Source organism: Hypanus sabinus, chromosome 9, assembly GCF_030144855.1.
Source record: "Hypanus sabinus isolate sHypSab1 chromosome 9, sHypSab1.hap1, whole genome shotgun sequence".
NCBI lineage: Eukaryota > Metazoa > Chordata > Chondrichthyes > Myliobatiformes > Dasyatidae > Hypanus > Hypanus sabinus.
The window spans coordinates 85,221,563-85,237,032 of record NC_082714.1 but is presented as its reverse complement, the minus strand read 5'-3'; positions in this window follow the sequence as shown (position 1 = coordinate 85,237,032).

Here is a 15,470-nt window from a genome sequence, read left to right as displayed (position 1 = left end):
CGAGTGTGTATCAGCGGTTCGATCGTATTAACAATAGAGACTCAGTGAATCCCAGAGGGTGGTCAGGAGTTTGACCATATTAACAATAGAGATTCAGTGAAGGCCAGAGGATTGATCAGGGGTTCGAAAGTATTTACAATAGAGACTCACTGAAGCCCAAAAGGGTGTATCAGCGGTTCGACCATACTAAAAACAGAGACTCAGTGTAGCCCAGAGGGTGCATCAGGGGTTCGACTTTATTAACAATAGAGGCTCAGTGAGGCAGAGCGGGTGGATCAGGGATTCGTCCGTAGTAACAATAGAGACACAGTGAAGCCCATAGGGCGGATCAGGGATTCGACAGTATTAGCAATAGATACTCAGTGAAGCCAAGACCGTAGATCAGCGGTTCGACCTTATTAACAATAGAGACTCAGTGAAGGCCAGTGAGTGGATCAGGGGTTCGACCGTATTAACAATAGAGGCTCTGTTATACTCCGAGGGTGGATTAGGGGTTCAACTGTATTAACAATAGAGATTCATTGAAGACCAGAAGGCGGATCAGGGGTTCGAACCTATTAACAATAGAGGCTCAGTGAAGGCCAGTGGGTGGATCAGAGGTTCGACAGTATTAACAATAGAGACTCACTGAACCCCCGAGGGTGCATCAGGGTTTCGACTTTATTAACAATAGAGGCTCAGTGAGGCAGAGCGGGTGGATCAGGGATTCGTCCGTAGTAACAACAGAGACTCAGTGAAGGTCAGTGGGTGGATCAGAGGTTCGACAGTATTAACAATAGAGACTGAGTTATACCCCGAGGGTGGATCAGGGGTTCGACCATATTAACAATAGAGATACATTGAAGACTAGAAGGCGGATCAGGGGTTCGACTATATTAATAATAGAGACTCAGTGAAGTCCCGAGTGTGCATCAGGGTTTCAAAATATTAACAATAGAGACTCAGTGAACCCCCGAGGGTGCATCAGGCGTTCGACTTTATTAACAATAGAGGCTCAGTGAAGCCCATAGGGCGGATCAGGGGTTCGACAGTATTAGCAATAGAGACTCAGTGAAGCCAAGACCGTAGATCAGGGGTTCGAACTTATTAACAATAGAGACTCAGTTATACCCCGAGGGTGGATCAGGGGTTCGTCCGTAGTAACAATAGAGACTCAGTGAAGCCCAGACGGTGGATCAGCGGTTCGAACTTATTAACAATAGAGACTCAGTGAAGGCCAATGAGTGGATCAGGGGTTTGACCGTATTAACAATAGAGATTCAGTTATACCCCGAGGGTGGATCAGCGGTTCGAATGTATTAACAATAGAGACTCAGTGAATCCCAGAGGGTGTATCAGCGGTTCGACCATACTAACAATAGAAACTCAGTGTAGCCCAGAGGGTGGATCAGGAGTTCCTACTTATTTACAATAGAGGCTCAGTGAGCAGAGCGGGTGGATCAGGGGTTCGAAAGTATGAACAATAGAGACTCAGTGAAGCCCAGACTGTGGATCAGCCATTCGACCTTATTAACAATAGAGACTCAGTGAAACCCAGAGGATTGATCAGGGGTTCGAAAGTATGAACAATAAAGACTAACTGAAGCCCAAAAGGGTGTATCACCGGTTCGACCATACTAACAATAGAGACTCAGTGTAGCCCAGAGGGTGCATCAGGGGTTCGACTATATTAACAATAGAGACTAAGTGAAGTCCCGAGTGTGTATCAGCGGTTCAAATGTATTAACAATAGAGACTCAGAGTAGCCCAGAGGGTGGATCAGGAGTTCCAACTTATTAACAATAGAGGCTCAGTGAGCTGAGCAGGTGGATCAGGGGTTCGAAAGTCTGAACATTAGAGACTCAGTGAATCCCTGAGGGTGGATCAGGAGTTCGACCGTATTAACAATAGAGATTCAGTGAAGCCCATAGGGCGGATCAGGGGTTCGACAGTATTGGCAATAGAGACTCAGTGAAGCCAAGACGGTCGATCAGCGGTTCGACCTTATTAACAATAGAGGGTCAGTGAAGCCCAGAGTTGGTTAACCCTTTCTATACCAAAGGGTTGATTATAGAATTATGGCTCAGACCATTAATTTTGTGTCTTGGAATACTAATGGTTTAAATCATCCAATTAAATGAAAGAAGATTTTCAAAGTATTCCAAAGACTTAATGCTCATATCATTTTTGTACAAGAAACTCATGTGAGGAGGGAGGACAAATTTCGTTTTTTTAGATTTTGGCGGGGTCAACAGTATCATGCAAATTCGAATGCTAAAGTAAAAGGAGTTTCAATTTTTATTGACTCCTCTATTTCATTTGTTCAACATGATATTTTTCGGATCCGAATGGCAGATTTTTGTTAATTACGGGTTTACTTTGTAATAAAAAGGTTGCTTTGGTTAATGTTTATGCTCCAAATGTGGATTGTCCTGACTTTTTTAAGTCTTTATTTACTTCTTTACCCAATCTAAACGAATATAAGTTAATAATGGGCGGTGACTTTAATTGTTGTTTAAATCCTCTGATGGATAAATCTTTATCTATTCAGACTTTACCTAATAAGTTGGCCACTTGTATTAACTCCTTTTTGACTGACAATGGAGTTTTTGATGTTTGGAGATTTCGGCATTCTAATGACAAAGAGTTTTCTTTTTTCTCACATGTTCATCACTCTTATTCAAGAATTGATTATTTTTTTGTAGACTCTTGTTTTATTCCATTGGTAATCGGTTGTAACTATGATATTATAGCTCTCTCTGATCATGCTCCGTTATTACTTTCTATGAAATTTACAGATACAGCTTTTAATGCTAGACAATAAAGACCGTAGATCAGTGGTTTGAACCTTTTTACAATAGAGACTCAGTGAAGCTCTGAGTGTGGATCAGGGCTTCGACAATATTAACAATAGAGACTCAGTGAAGCCCAGACGGTGGATCAGCGGTTCGACCTTATTTACAATAGAGACTCGGTGAAGGCCAGTGGGTGGATCAGGGGTTCGTCCGTAGTAATATTAGAGACTCAGTGAAGCCCAGAGGGCAGATCAGGGGTTCGACAGTATTAACAATAGAGAGTCAGTGAAGCCAAGACCGTAGATCAGGGTTTCGAACCTATTAACAATAGAGACTCAGTGAAGCTCTGAGTGTGGATCAGGGCATGGACCATATTAACAATAAAGAATCAGTGAAGCACAGAGGGCAGATAAGAGGTTTGACCGTATTAACAATAGAGACTCAGTGAAGGCCAGTGGATGCATCAGGGGTTCAACTATATTAACAATAGAGACTCAGTGAAGCCCAGAGGGCAGATCAGGGGTTCGACAGTATTAGCAATAGAGACTCAGTGAAGCCACGACCGTAGATCAGGGTTTCGAACCTATTAACAATAGAAACTCAGTGAAGCCCAGAGCGTGCATCAGGGGTTCAAACATATTAACAATAGAGACTCAGTGAAACCCCAAGGGTGTATCAGGGGTTTGACTGTATTAACAACAGAGACTCTGTGATGCCCAGAAGGTGGATCAGGGGTTCGACCGTATTAACAATATAGACTCAGTGAAGCCCAGAGCTTGCATCAGGGGTTTGACTGTATTAACAATAGAGACTCAGTGATGCCCCGAGGGTGAATCAGGTGTTTGACAGTATGAACAATAAGGACTCTGTTAAGTCCCGAGTGTTGATCAGGGGCTCGAAGGTATTAACAATAGAGACAGAGTGAAGCCCAGAGGGTGGATCAGGGGTTCGTCCGTAGTAACAATAGAGACTCAGTGAAGCCCAGAGGGCGGATCAGGGGTTCCACAGTATTAGCAATAGAGACTCAGCGAAGCCCAAGACCGTAGATCAGGGGTTCGAACCTATTAACAATAGAGACTCAGTGAAGCTCTGAGTGTGGATCAGGGCTTCGACAATATTAACAATAGAGACTCAGTGAAGGCCAGTGGGTGGATCAGGGGTTCGACCGTATTAACAATAGAGACACAGTGAAGCCCAGAGGATTGATCAGGGGATCGAAAGTATGAACATTAGAGACTCAGTGAAGCCCCGAGGGTCGATCAGCGGTTCGACATTATTAACAATAGAGACTCACTGAAGCCCAAAAGGGTGTATCAGCTGTTCAACCATACTAAAAACAGAGACTCAGTGTAGCCCAGAGGGTGCATCAGGGGTTCAACTATATTAACAATAGAGACTCAGTGATGTCCCGAGTGTGTATCAGCGGTTCGAAGTTATTAAAAATAGAGACTCAGTGAATCCCTGAGGGTGGATCAGGAGTTCGAACTTATTAACAATAGAGGCTCAGTGAAGCAGAGTGTGTGGATCAGGGGTTCGTCCGTAGTAACAATAGAGACTCAGTGAAACCCAGACGGTGGATCAGGGGTTCGAACGTATTAACAATAGAGACTCAGTGAAGCTCTGAGTGTGGATCTGGGCTTCGACAATATTAACAATAGAGACTCAGTGAAGCCCAAACGGTGGATCAGCGTTTCGACCTTATTAACAATAGAGACTCAGTGAAGGCCAGTGGGTGGATCAGGGGTTCGACAGTATTAACAATAGAGATTCATTGAAGACTAGAAGGCGGATCAGGGATTCGACCATATTAACAATAGAGACTCAGTGAAGTCCCGAGTGTGCATCAGCGGTTCGAAGGTATTAACAATAGAGTCTCAGTGAATCCCAGAGGGTGGATCAGGAATTCGATCGTATTAACAATAGAGACTCAGTGAAGCCCAGAGGGTGGATCAGGAGTTCAACTGTATTAACAATAGAGAGTCTGTGAAGCCCAGAGAGCAGATCAGGGCTTCGCCTGTATTAACAATACAGACTCAGTGAAGCCCAGAGGGTGGATCAGAGCTTTGACCATATTAACAACAGAGACTCACTGAATTCTTGAGAGCGGATCAGTGGTTCGACCCTATTAACAATAGAGACTCAGTGAAGCCCAGAGGGCAGATTAGGGCTTCGCCTGTATTAACAATACAGACTTAGTGAAGCCCAGAGGGTGGATCAGGGGTTTGACCGTATTAACAATAGAGACTCAGTGATGCCAAGAGGGTGGATCTGGGGTTCGACCGTATTAACAATAGACACTCAGTGAAGCCCAGAGGATGAATCATGGGTTCGACTGTATTAACTATAGTGACTCAGTAAAGCCTTGAGGGTGTATCAGGGCTTCGCCTGTATTAACAACAGAGACTCAGTGAAGCCCAGAGGGTGGATCAGGAATTCAATCGTATTAACAATAGAGTCTCAGTGAAGCCGAACGGGAAGATTAGGGGTTCGACCTTATTAACAATAGACTCTCCATGAAGCCCAGAGGGAGAATCAGGGGTTCGACCGTATTAATAATAGAGTGTTAGTGAAGCCCAGATGGTGCATCAGGGGTTCGGCCGTATTAACAATAGAGACTCACTGAAGACTGGAGGGCAGATCAGGGGTTTGACCGTATTAACAATAGAGACTCAGTTAAACCCAGAGGGTGGATCAGGGGATCGACCCGTATCAACAATCGGGACTCAGTGAGGCCCCAAGTGTGGATCAGGGTTTCGACCGTATTAACAATACTGACTCAGTGAAGCCGACAGGGCAGATCAGGGATTCGAGGGTATTCACAATAGAGACTCACTGAGTCCCAGAGGGTGGATCAGGGGTTCGACCGTATGAAGAATAGAGACTCATTGATGCCTAGAGGGTGGATCAGGGGTTCGAACTTATTAACAATAGAGACACAGTCAAGCCCAGAGGAAGTATCAGGAGTTCGACAGTATCAACAATGCAGACTCAGTGAGTCCCAGAGGGCGGATCAGGGATTCGACCGTATTAGCAATAGAGTCTCAGTGAAGCCCAGAGGGCGGATCAGGGGTTCGACCTTATTAACAATGCAGACTCAGTGAGTCCCAGAGGGCGGATCAGGGATTCAACCGTATTAACAATAGTGACACAGTGAAGCCCAAAGGGTGGATCAGGGGTTCGCCCGTATTAACAATAGAGTCTCAGTGAAGCCCAGAGGGCGGATCAGGGGTTCGACCGTCTTAACAATAGAGACTTAGTGAAGCCCAGAGGGTGGATCAGGAGTTCGATCATATTAATAATACAGACTAACTGAAGCCCAGAGGGTGGATCAGGGGTTCGACTGTATTAACAATAGGGACTCAGTGAAGCCCAGAGGGTGGATCAGGAGTTCAACCTTACTAACAATAGAGAGTCTGTGAAGCCCAGAGAGCAGATCAGGGCTTCGCCTGTATTAACAATAGAGACTCAGTGAAGCCCAGAGGGTGCATCAGGGGTTCGTCCCTATTAACAGTAGAGACTCAGTGAAACCCAGAGGGTCGATCAGGGGTTTGAACTTATTAACAATAGAGTCTCAGTGAAGCCCAGATTGTAGATCAGGGGATCGACCGTGTTAACAATAGAGTCTCAGTGAAGCCCAGAGGGCGGATCAGGGATTCGAGGGTGTTGACAATAGTGACACAGTGAAGCCCAGAGTGTAGATCAGGGGATCGACCGTGTTAACAATGGAGTCTCAGTGAAGCCGAACGGGAAGATTAGGGGTTCGACCTTATTAACAATAGACTCACCATGAAGCCCAGAGGGAGAATCAGGGGTTCGACCGTATTAATAATAGAGACTCACTGAAGACTGGAGGGCAGATCAGGGGTTTGACCGTATTAACAATAGAGACTCAGTTAAACCCAGAGGGTGGATCAGGGGATCGACCCGTATCAACAATCGGGACTCAGTGAGGCCCCAAGTGTGGATCAGGGTTTCGACCGTATTAACAATACAGACTCAGTGAAGCCGACAGGGCAGATCAGGGATTCGAGGGTATTCACAATAGAGACTCACTGAATCCCAGAGGGCGGATCAGGGATTCGACTCTATGAACAATAGTGACTCTGTGAAGCCCAGAGGGTGGATCAGGGGTTCGACCGTATTAACAATAGAGACTCAGTGAAGCCGAGAGGGTGGATCAGGAGTTCAACTGTATTAACAATAGAGAGTCTGTGAAGCCCAGAGAGCAGATCAGGGCTTCGCCTGTATTAACAATACAGACTCAGTGAAGCCCAGAGGGTGGATCAGAGCTTTGACCATATTAACAACAGAGACTCACTGAATTCTTGAGAGCGGATCAGTGGTTCGACCCTATTAACAATAGAGACTCAGTGAAGCCCAGAGGGCAGATTAGGGCTTCGCCTGTATTAACAATACAGACTTAGTGAAGCCCAGAGGGTGGATCAGGGGTTTGACCGTATTAACAATAGACACTCAGTGAAGCCCAGAGGATGAATCATGGGTTCGACTGTATTAACTATAGTGACTCAGTAAAGCCTTGAGGGTGTATCAGGGCTTCGCCTGTATTAACAACAGAGACTCAGTGAAGCCCAGAGGGTGGATCAGGAATTCAATCGTATTAACAATAGAGTCTCAGTGAAGCCGAACGGGAAGATTAGGGGTTCGACCTTATTAACAATAGACTCTCCATGAAGCCCAGAGGGAGAATCAGGGGTTCGACCGTATTAATAATAGAGTGTTAGTGAAGCCCAGATGGTGCATCAGGGGTTCGGCCGTATTAACAATAGAGACTCACTGAAGACTGGAGGGCAGATCAGGGGTTTGACCGTATTAACAATAGAGACTCAGTTAAACCCAGAGGGTGGATCAGGGGATCGACCCGTATCAACAATCGGGACTCAGTGAGGCCCCAAGTGTGGATCAGGGTTTCGACCGTATTAACAATACTGACTCAGTGAAGCCGACAGGGCAGATCAGGGATTCGAGGGTATTCACAATAGAGACTCACTGAGTCCCAGAGGGTGGATCAGGGGTTCGACCGTATGAAGAATAGAGACTCATTGATGCCTAGAGGGTGGATCAGGGGTTCGAACTTATTAACAATAGAGACACAGTCAAGCCCAGAGGAAGTATCAGGAGTTCGACAGTATCAACAATGCAGACTCAGTGAGTCCCAGAGGGCGGATCAGGGATTCGACCGTATTAGCAATAGAGTCTCAGTGAAGCCCAGAGGGCGGATCAGGGGTTCGACCTTATTAACAATGCAGACTCAGTGAGTCCCAGAGGGCGGATCAGGGATTCAACCGTATTAACAATAGTGACACAGTGAAGCCCAAAGGGTGGATCAGGGGTTCGCCCGTATTAACAATAGAGTCTCAGTGAAGCCCAGAGGGCGGATCAGGGGTTCGACCGTCTTAACAATAGAGACTTAGTGAAGCCCAGAGGGTGGATCAGGAGTTCGATCATATTAATAATACAGACTAACTGAAGCCCAGAGGGTGGATCAGGGGTTCGACTGTATTAACAATAGGGACTCAGTGAAGCCCAGAGGGTGGATCAGGAGTTCAACCTTACTAACAATAGAGAGTCTGTGAAGCCCAGAGAGCAGATCAGGGCTTCGCCTGTATTAACAATAGAGACTCAGTGAAGCCCAGAGGGTGCATCAGGGGTTCGTCCCTATTAACAGTAGAGACTCAGTGAAACCCAGAGGGTCGATCAGGGGTTTGAACTTATTAACAATAGAGTCTCAGTGAAGCCCAGATTGTAGATCAGGGGATCGACCGTGTTAACAATAGAGTCTCAGTGAAGCCCAGAGGGCGGATCAGGGATTCGAGGGTGTTGACAATAGTGACACAGTGAAGCCCAGAGTGTAGATCAGGGGATCGACCGTGTTAACAATGGAGTCTCAGTGAAGCCGAACGGGAAGATTAGGGGTTCGACCTTATTAACAATAGACTCACCATGAAGCCCAGAGGGAGAATCAGGGGTTCGACCGTATTAATAATAGAGACTCACTGAAGACTGGAGGGCAGATCAGGGGTTTGACCGTATTAACAATAGAGACTCAGTTAAACCCAGAGGGTGGATCAGGGGATCGACCCGTATCAACAATCGGGACTCAGTGAGGCCCCAAGTGTGGATCAGGGTTTCGACCGTATTAACAATACAGACTCAGTGAAGCCGACAGGGCAGATCAGGGATTCGAGGGTATTCACAATAGAGACTCACTGAATCCCAGAGGGCGGATCAGGGATTCGACTCTATGAACAATAGTGACTCTGTGAAGCCCAGAGGGTGGATCAGGGGTTCGACCGTATTAACAATAGAGACTCAGTGAAGCCGAGAGGGTGGATCAGGAGTTCAACTGTATTAACAATAGAGAGTCTGTGAAGCCCAGAGAGCAGATCAGGGCTTCGCCTGTATTAACAATACAGACTCAGTGAAGCCCAGAGGGTGGATCAGAGCTTTGACCATATTAACAACAGAGACTCACTGAATTCTTGAGAGCGGATCAGTGGTTCGACCCTATTAACAATAGAGACTCAGTGAAGCCCAGAGGGCAGATTAGGGCTTCGCCTGTATTAACAATACAGACTTAGTGAAGCCCAGAGGGTGGATCAGGGGTTTGACCGTATTAACAATAGAGACTCAGTGATGCCAAGAGGGTGGATCTGGGGTTCGACCGTATTAACAATAGACACTCAGTGAAGCCCAGAGGATGAATCATGGGTTCGACTGTATTAACTATAGTGACTCAGTAAAGCCTTGAGGGTGTATCAGGGCTTCGCCTGTATTAACAACAGAGACTCAGTGAAGCCCAGAGGGTGGATCAGGAATTCAATCGTATTAACAATAGAGTCTCAGTGAAGCCGAACGGGAAGATTAGGGGTTCGACCTTATTAACAATAGACTCTCCATGAAGCCCAGAGGGAGAATCAGGGGTTCGACCGTATTAATAATAGAGTGTTAGTGAAGCCCAGATGGTGCATCAGGGGTTCGGCCGTATTAACAATAGAGACTCACTGAAGACTGGAGGGCAGATCAGGGGTTTGACCGTATTAACAATAGAGACTCAGTTAAACCCAGAGGGTGGATCAGGGGATCGACCCGTATCAACAATCGGGACTCAGTGAGGCCCCAAGTGTGGATCAGGGTTTCGACCGTATTAACAATACTGACTCAGTGAAGCCGACAGGGCAGATCAGGGATTCGAGGGTATTCACAATAGAGACTCACTGAGTCCCAGAGGGTGGATCAGGGGTTCGACCGTATGAAGAATAGAGACTCATTGATGCCTAGAGGGTGGATCAGGGGTTCGAACTTATTAACAATAGAGACACAGTCAAGCCCAGAGGAAGTATCAGGAGTTCGACAGTATCAACAATGCAGACTCAGTGAGTCCCAGAGGGCGGATCAGGGATTCGACCGTATTAGCAATAGAGTCTCAGTGAAGCCCAGAGGGCGGATCAGGGGTTCGACCTTATTAACAATGCAGACTCAGTGAGTCCCAGAGGGCGGATCAGGGATTCAACCGTATTAACAATAGTGACACAGTGAAGCCCAAAGGGTGGATCAGGGGTTCGCCCGTTTTAACAATAGAGTCTCAGTGAAGCCCAGAGGGCGGATCAGGGGTTCGACCGTCTTAACAATAGAGACTTAGTGAAGCCCAGAGGGTGGATCAGGAGTTCGATCATATTAATAATACAGACTAACTGAAGCCCAGAGGGTGGATCAGGGGTTCGACTGTATTAACAATAGGGACTCAGTGAAGCCCAGAGGGTGGATCAGGAGTTCAACCTTACTAACAATAGAGAGTCTGTGAAGCCCAGAGAGCAGATCAGGGCTTCGCCTGTATTAACAATAGAGACTCAGTGAAGCCCAGAGGGTGCATCAGGGGTTCGTCCCTATTAACAGTAGAGACTCAGTGAAACCCAGAGGGTCGATCAGGGGTTTGAACTTATTAACAATAGAGTCTCAGTGAAGCCCAGATTGTAGATCAGGGGATCGACCGTGTTAACAATAGAGTCTCAGTGAAGCCCAGAGGGCGGATCAGGGATTCGAGGGTGTTGACAATAATGACACAGTGAAGCCCAGAGTGTAGATCAGGGGATCGACCGTGTTAACAATGGAGTCTCAGTGAAGCCGAACGGGAAGATTAGGGGTTCGACCTTATTAACAATAGACTCACCATGAAGCCCAGAGGGAGAATCAGGGGTTCGACCGTATTAATAATAGAGACTCACTGAAGACTGGAGGGCAGATCAGGGGTTTGACCGTATTAACAATAGAGACTCAGTTAAACCCAGAGGGTGGATCAGGGGATCGACCCGTATCAACAATCGGGACTCAGTGAGGCCCCAAGTGTGGATCAGGGTTTCGACCGTATTAACAATACAGACTCAGTGAAGCCGACAGGGCAGATCAGGGATTCGAGGGTATTCACAATAGAGACTCACTGAATCCCAGAGGGCGGATCAGGGATTCGACTCTATGAACAATAGTGACTCTGTGAAGCCCAGAGGGTGGATCAGGGGTTCGAACTTATTAACAATAGAGACTCAGTGAAGCCGAGAGGGTGGATCAGCCGTTCGACCCAATTAACAGTAGAGACTCAGTGAAACCCAGGGGGTCGATTAGAGGTTTGAACTTATTAACAATAGAGTCTCAGTGAAGCCCAGAGTGTGGATCAGGTGTTCGAACTTATTAAGAATAGAGACACAGTGAAGCCCAGAGGGTGGATCAGGGGTTCGACCGTATGAAGAATAGAGACTCATTGAAGCCCAGAGAGTGGATCAGGGGTTCGCCCGTATTAACAATAGAGACACAGTGAAGCCCAGAGGAAGTATCAGGAGTTCGACAGTATCAACAATGCAGACTCAGTGAGTCCCAGAGGGCGGATCAGGGATTCGAACGTATTAACAATAGTGACACAGTGAAGCCCAACGGGTGGATCAGGGGTTCGCCCGTATTAACAATAGAGTCTCAGTGAAGCCCAGAGGGCGGATCAGGGGTTCGACCGTCTTATCAATAGAGACTCAGTGAAGCCCAGAGGGTGGATCAGGAGTTCGATCATATTAATAATACAGAATCACTGAAGCCCAGAGGGTGGATCAGGGCTTCGCCTGTATTAACGATAGAGACTCAGTGAAGCCCAGAGGGTGCATCAGGGGTTCGACCGAATGAACGATAGAAACTTAGTGAAGCGCTGAGTGTGGATCAGGGCATCGACCATATTAACAATAAAGACTCAGTGAAGCGCAGAGGGCGAATCAGGGGTTCGATCATATTAATAATACAGACTCACTGAAGCCCAGAGGGTGGATCAGGGCTTCGCCTGTATTAACGATAGAGACTCAGTGAAGCCCAGAGGGTGGATCAGGGGTTCGACCGTATTAACAATAGGGACTCAGTGAAGCCCAGTGCGTGGATCGGGTTCGACCCTATTAACAACAGAGACTGAGTGAAGCGCAGAGTGTGGATAAGGGGTTCGAACGTATTAACAGCAGAGACTCAGTGAAGCCCCGAGGGAGAATCAGGGGTTCGACCATATTAACAATAGAGATTCATTGAAGACCAGACGGCGGATCAGGGTTTTGAACCTATTAACAATAGAGACTCAGTGATGCCCAGAGGGTGGATCAGGGGTTCGCCCGTATTAACAATAGTGACACAGTGAAGCCCAAAGGGTGGATCAGGGGTTCGCCCGTATTAACAATAGAGTCTCTGTGAAGCCCAGAGGGCAGATCTGGGGTTCAACCTTATTAACATTAGAGTCTCCATAAAACTTAGAGGGCGGGTCAGGGCTTCGATTGCATTAAATATAGGGACACAGTGACACCCAGAGGGTGGATCAGGGCATCGACCGAATTAGCAATAGAGTCTCAGTGAAGCCCAGAGGGCGGATCAGGGGTTCGACCGAATTAACAATGCAGACTCAGTGAGTCCCAGAGGGTGGATCAGGGATTCGACCTTATTAACAATAGAGTCTCAGTGAAGCCCAGAAGGCGGATCAGGGGTTCGCCCGTATTAACAATAGAGTCTCAGTGAAGCTCAGAGAGTGGATCAGGGGTTCGCCCGTATTAACAATAGAGTCTCAGTGAAGCCCAGAGGGCGGATCAGGGGTTCGCCCGTATTAACAATAGAGTCTCAGGGAAGCCCAGAGGGTAGATCAGGGGTTCGCCCGTATAAACAATAGAGTCTCAGTGAAGCCCAGAGGGCGGATCAGGGGTTCGACCGTCTTAACAATAGAGACTCAGTGAAGCCCAGAGGGTGGATCAGGAGTTCAACTGTATTAACAATAGAGAGTCTGTGAAGCCCAGAGAGCAGATCAGGGCTTCGCCTGTATTAACAATAGAGACTCAGTGAAGCCCAGAGGGTGGATCAGGAGTTCAACTGTATTAACAATAGAGAGTCTGTGAAGCCCAGAGAGCAGATCAGGGCTTCGCCTGTATTAACAATAGAGACTCAGTGAAGCCCAGAGTGTAGATCAGGGGATCGACCGTGTTAACAATAGAGTCTCAGTGAAGCCGAACGGGAAGATTAGGGGTTCGACCTTATTAACAATAGACTCTCCATGAAGCCCAGAGGGAGAATCAGGGGTTCGACCGTATTAATAATAGAGTGTTAGTGAAGCCCAGATGGTGCATCAGGGGTTCGTTCGTATTAACAATAGAGACTCACTGAAGACTGGAGGGCAGATCAGGGGTTTGACCGTATTAACAATAGAGACTCAGTTAAACCCAGAGGGTGGATCAGGGGATCGACCCGTATCAACAATCGGGACTCAGTGAGGCCCCAAGTGTGGATCAGGGTTTCGACCGTATTAACAATACTGACTCAGTGAAGCCGACAGGGCATATCAGGGATTCGAGGGTATTCACAATAGAGACTCACTGAGTCCCAGAGGGCGGATCAGGGGTTCGACCATATTAACAATAGAGACTCATTGAAGCCCAGAGAGTGGATCAGGGGTTCGAACTTATTAACAATAGAGACACAGTGAAGCCCAGAGGAAGTATCAGGAGTTCGACAGTATCAACAATGCAGACTCAGTGAGTCCCAGAGGGCGGATCAGGGATTCGACCGTATTAGCAATAGAGTCTCAGTGAAGCCCAGAGGGCGGATCAGGGGTTCGACCTTATTAACAATGCAGACTCAGTGAGTCCCAGAGGGCGGATCAGGGATTCAACCATATTAACAATAGTGACACAGTGAAGCCCAAAGGGTGGATCAGGGGTTCGCCCGTATTAACAATAGAGTCTCAGTGAAGCCCAGAGGGCGGATCAGGGGTTCGACCGTCTTAACAATAGAGACTTAGTGAAGCCCAGAGGGTGGATCAGGAGTTCGATCATATTAATAATACAGACTAACTGAAGCCCAGAGGGTGGATCAGGGGTTCGACTGTATTAACAATAGAGACTCAGTTAAACCCAGAGGGTGGATCAGGGGATCGACCCGTATCAACAATCGGGACTCAGTGAGGCCCCAAGTGTGGATCAGGGTTTCGACCGTATTAACAATACTGACTCAGTGAAGCCGACAGGGCAGATCAGGGATTCGAGGGTATTCACAATAGAGACTCACTGAGTCCCAGAGGGTGGATCAGGGGTTCGACCGTATGAAGAATAGAGACTCATTGATGCCTAGAGGGTGGATCAGGGGTTCGAACTTATTAACATTAGAGACACAGTCAAGCCCAGAGGAAGTATCAGGAGTTCGACAGTATCAACAATGCAGACTCAGTGAGTCCCAGAGGGCGGATCAGGGATTCGACCGTATTAGCAATAGAGTCTCAGTGAAGCCCAGAGGGCGGATCAGGGGTTCGACCTTATTAACAATGCAGACTCAGTGAGTCCCAGAGGGCGGATCAGGGATTCAACCGTATTAACAATAGTGACACAGTGAAGCCCAAAGGGTGGATCAGGGGTTCGCCCGTATTAACAATAGAGTCTCAGTGAAGCCCAGAGGGCGGATCAGGGGTTCGACCATATTAACAATAGAGACTCATTGAAGCCCAGAGAGTGGATCAGGGGTTCGAACTTATTAACAATAGAGACTCAGTGAAGCCCAGAGGAAGTATCAGGAGTTCGACAGTATCAACAATGCAGACTCAGTGAGTCCCAGAGGGCGGATCAGGGATTCGACCGTATTAGCAATAGAGTCTCAGTGAAGCCCAGAGGGCGGATCAGGGGTTCGACCTTATTAACAATGCAGACTCAGTGAGTCCCAGAGGGCGGATCAGGGATTCAACCGTATTAACAATAGTGACACAGTGAAGCCCAAAGGGTGGATCAGGGGTTCGCCCGTATTAACAATAGAGTCTCAGTGAAGCCCAGAGGGCGGATCAGGGGTTCGATCGTCTTAACAATAGAGACTTAGTGAAGCCCAGAGGGTGGATCAGGAGTTCGATCATATTAATAATACAGACTAACTGAAGCCCAGAGGGTGGATCAGGGGTTCGACTGTATTAACAATAGGGACTCAGTGAAGCCCAGAGGGTGGATCAGGAGTTCAACCTTACTAACAATAGAGAGTCTGTGAAGCCCAGAGAGCAGATCAGGGCTTCGCCTGTATTAACAATAGAGACTCAGTGAAGCCCAGAGGGTGGATCAGGGCAGCGACCGTATTAACAATAAAGACTCAGTGAAGCCTAGAGGGCGAATCAGGGGTTCGAACGTATTAAAAATACAGATGCGC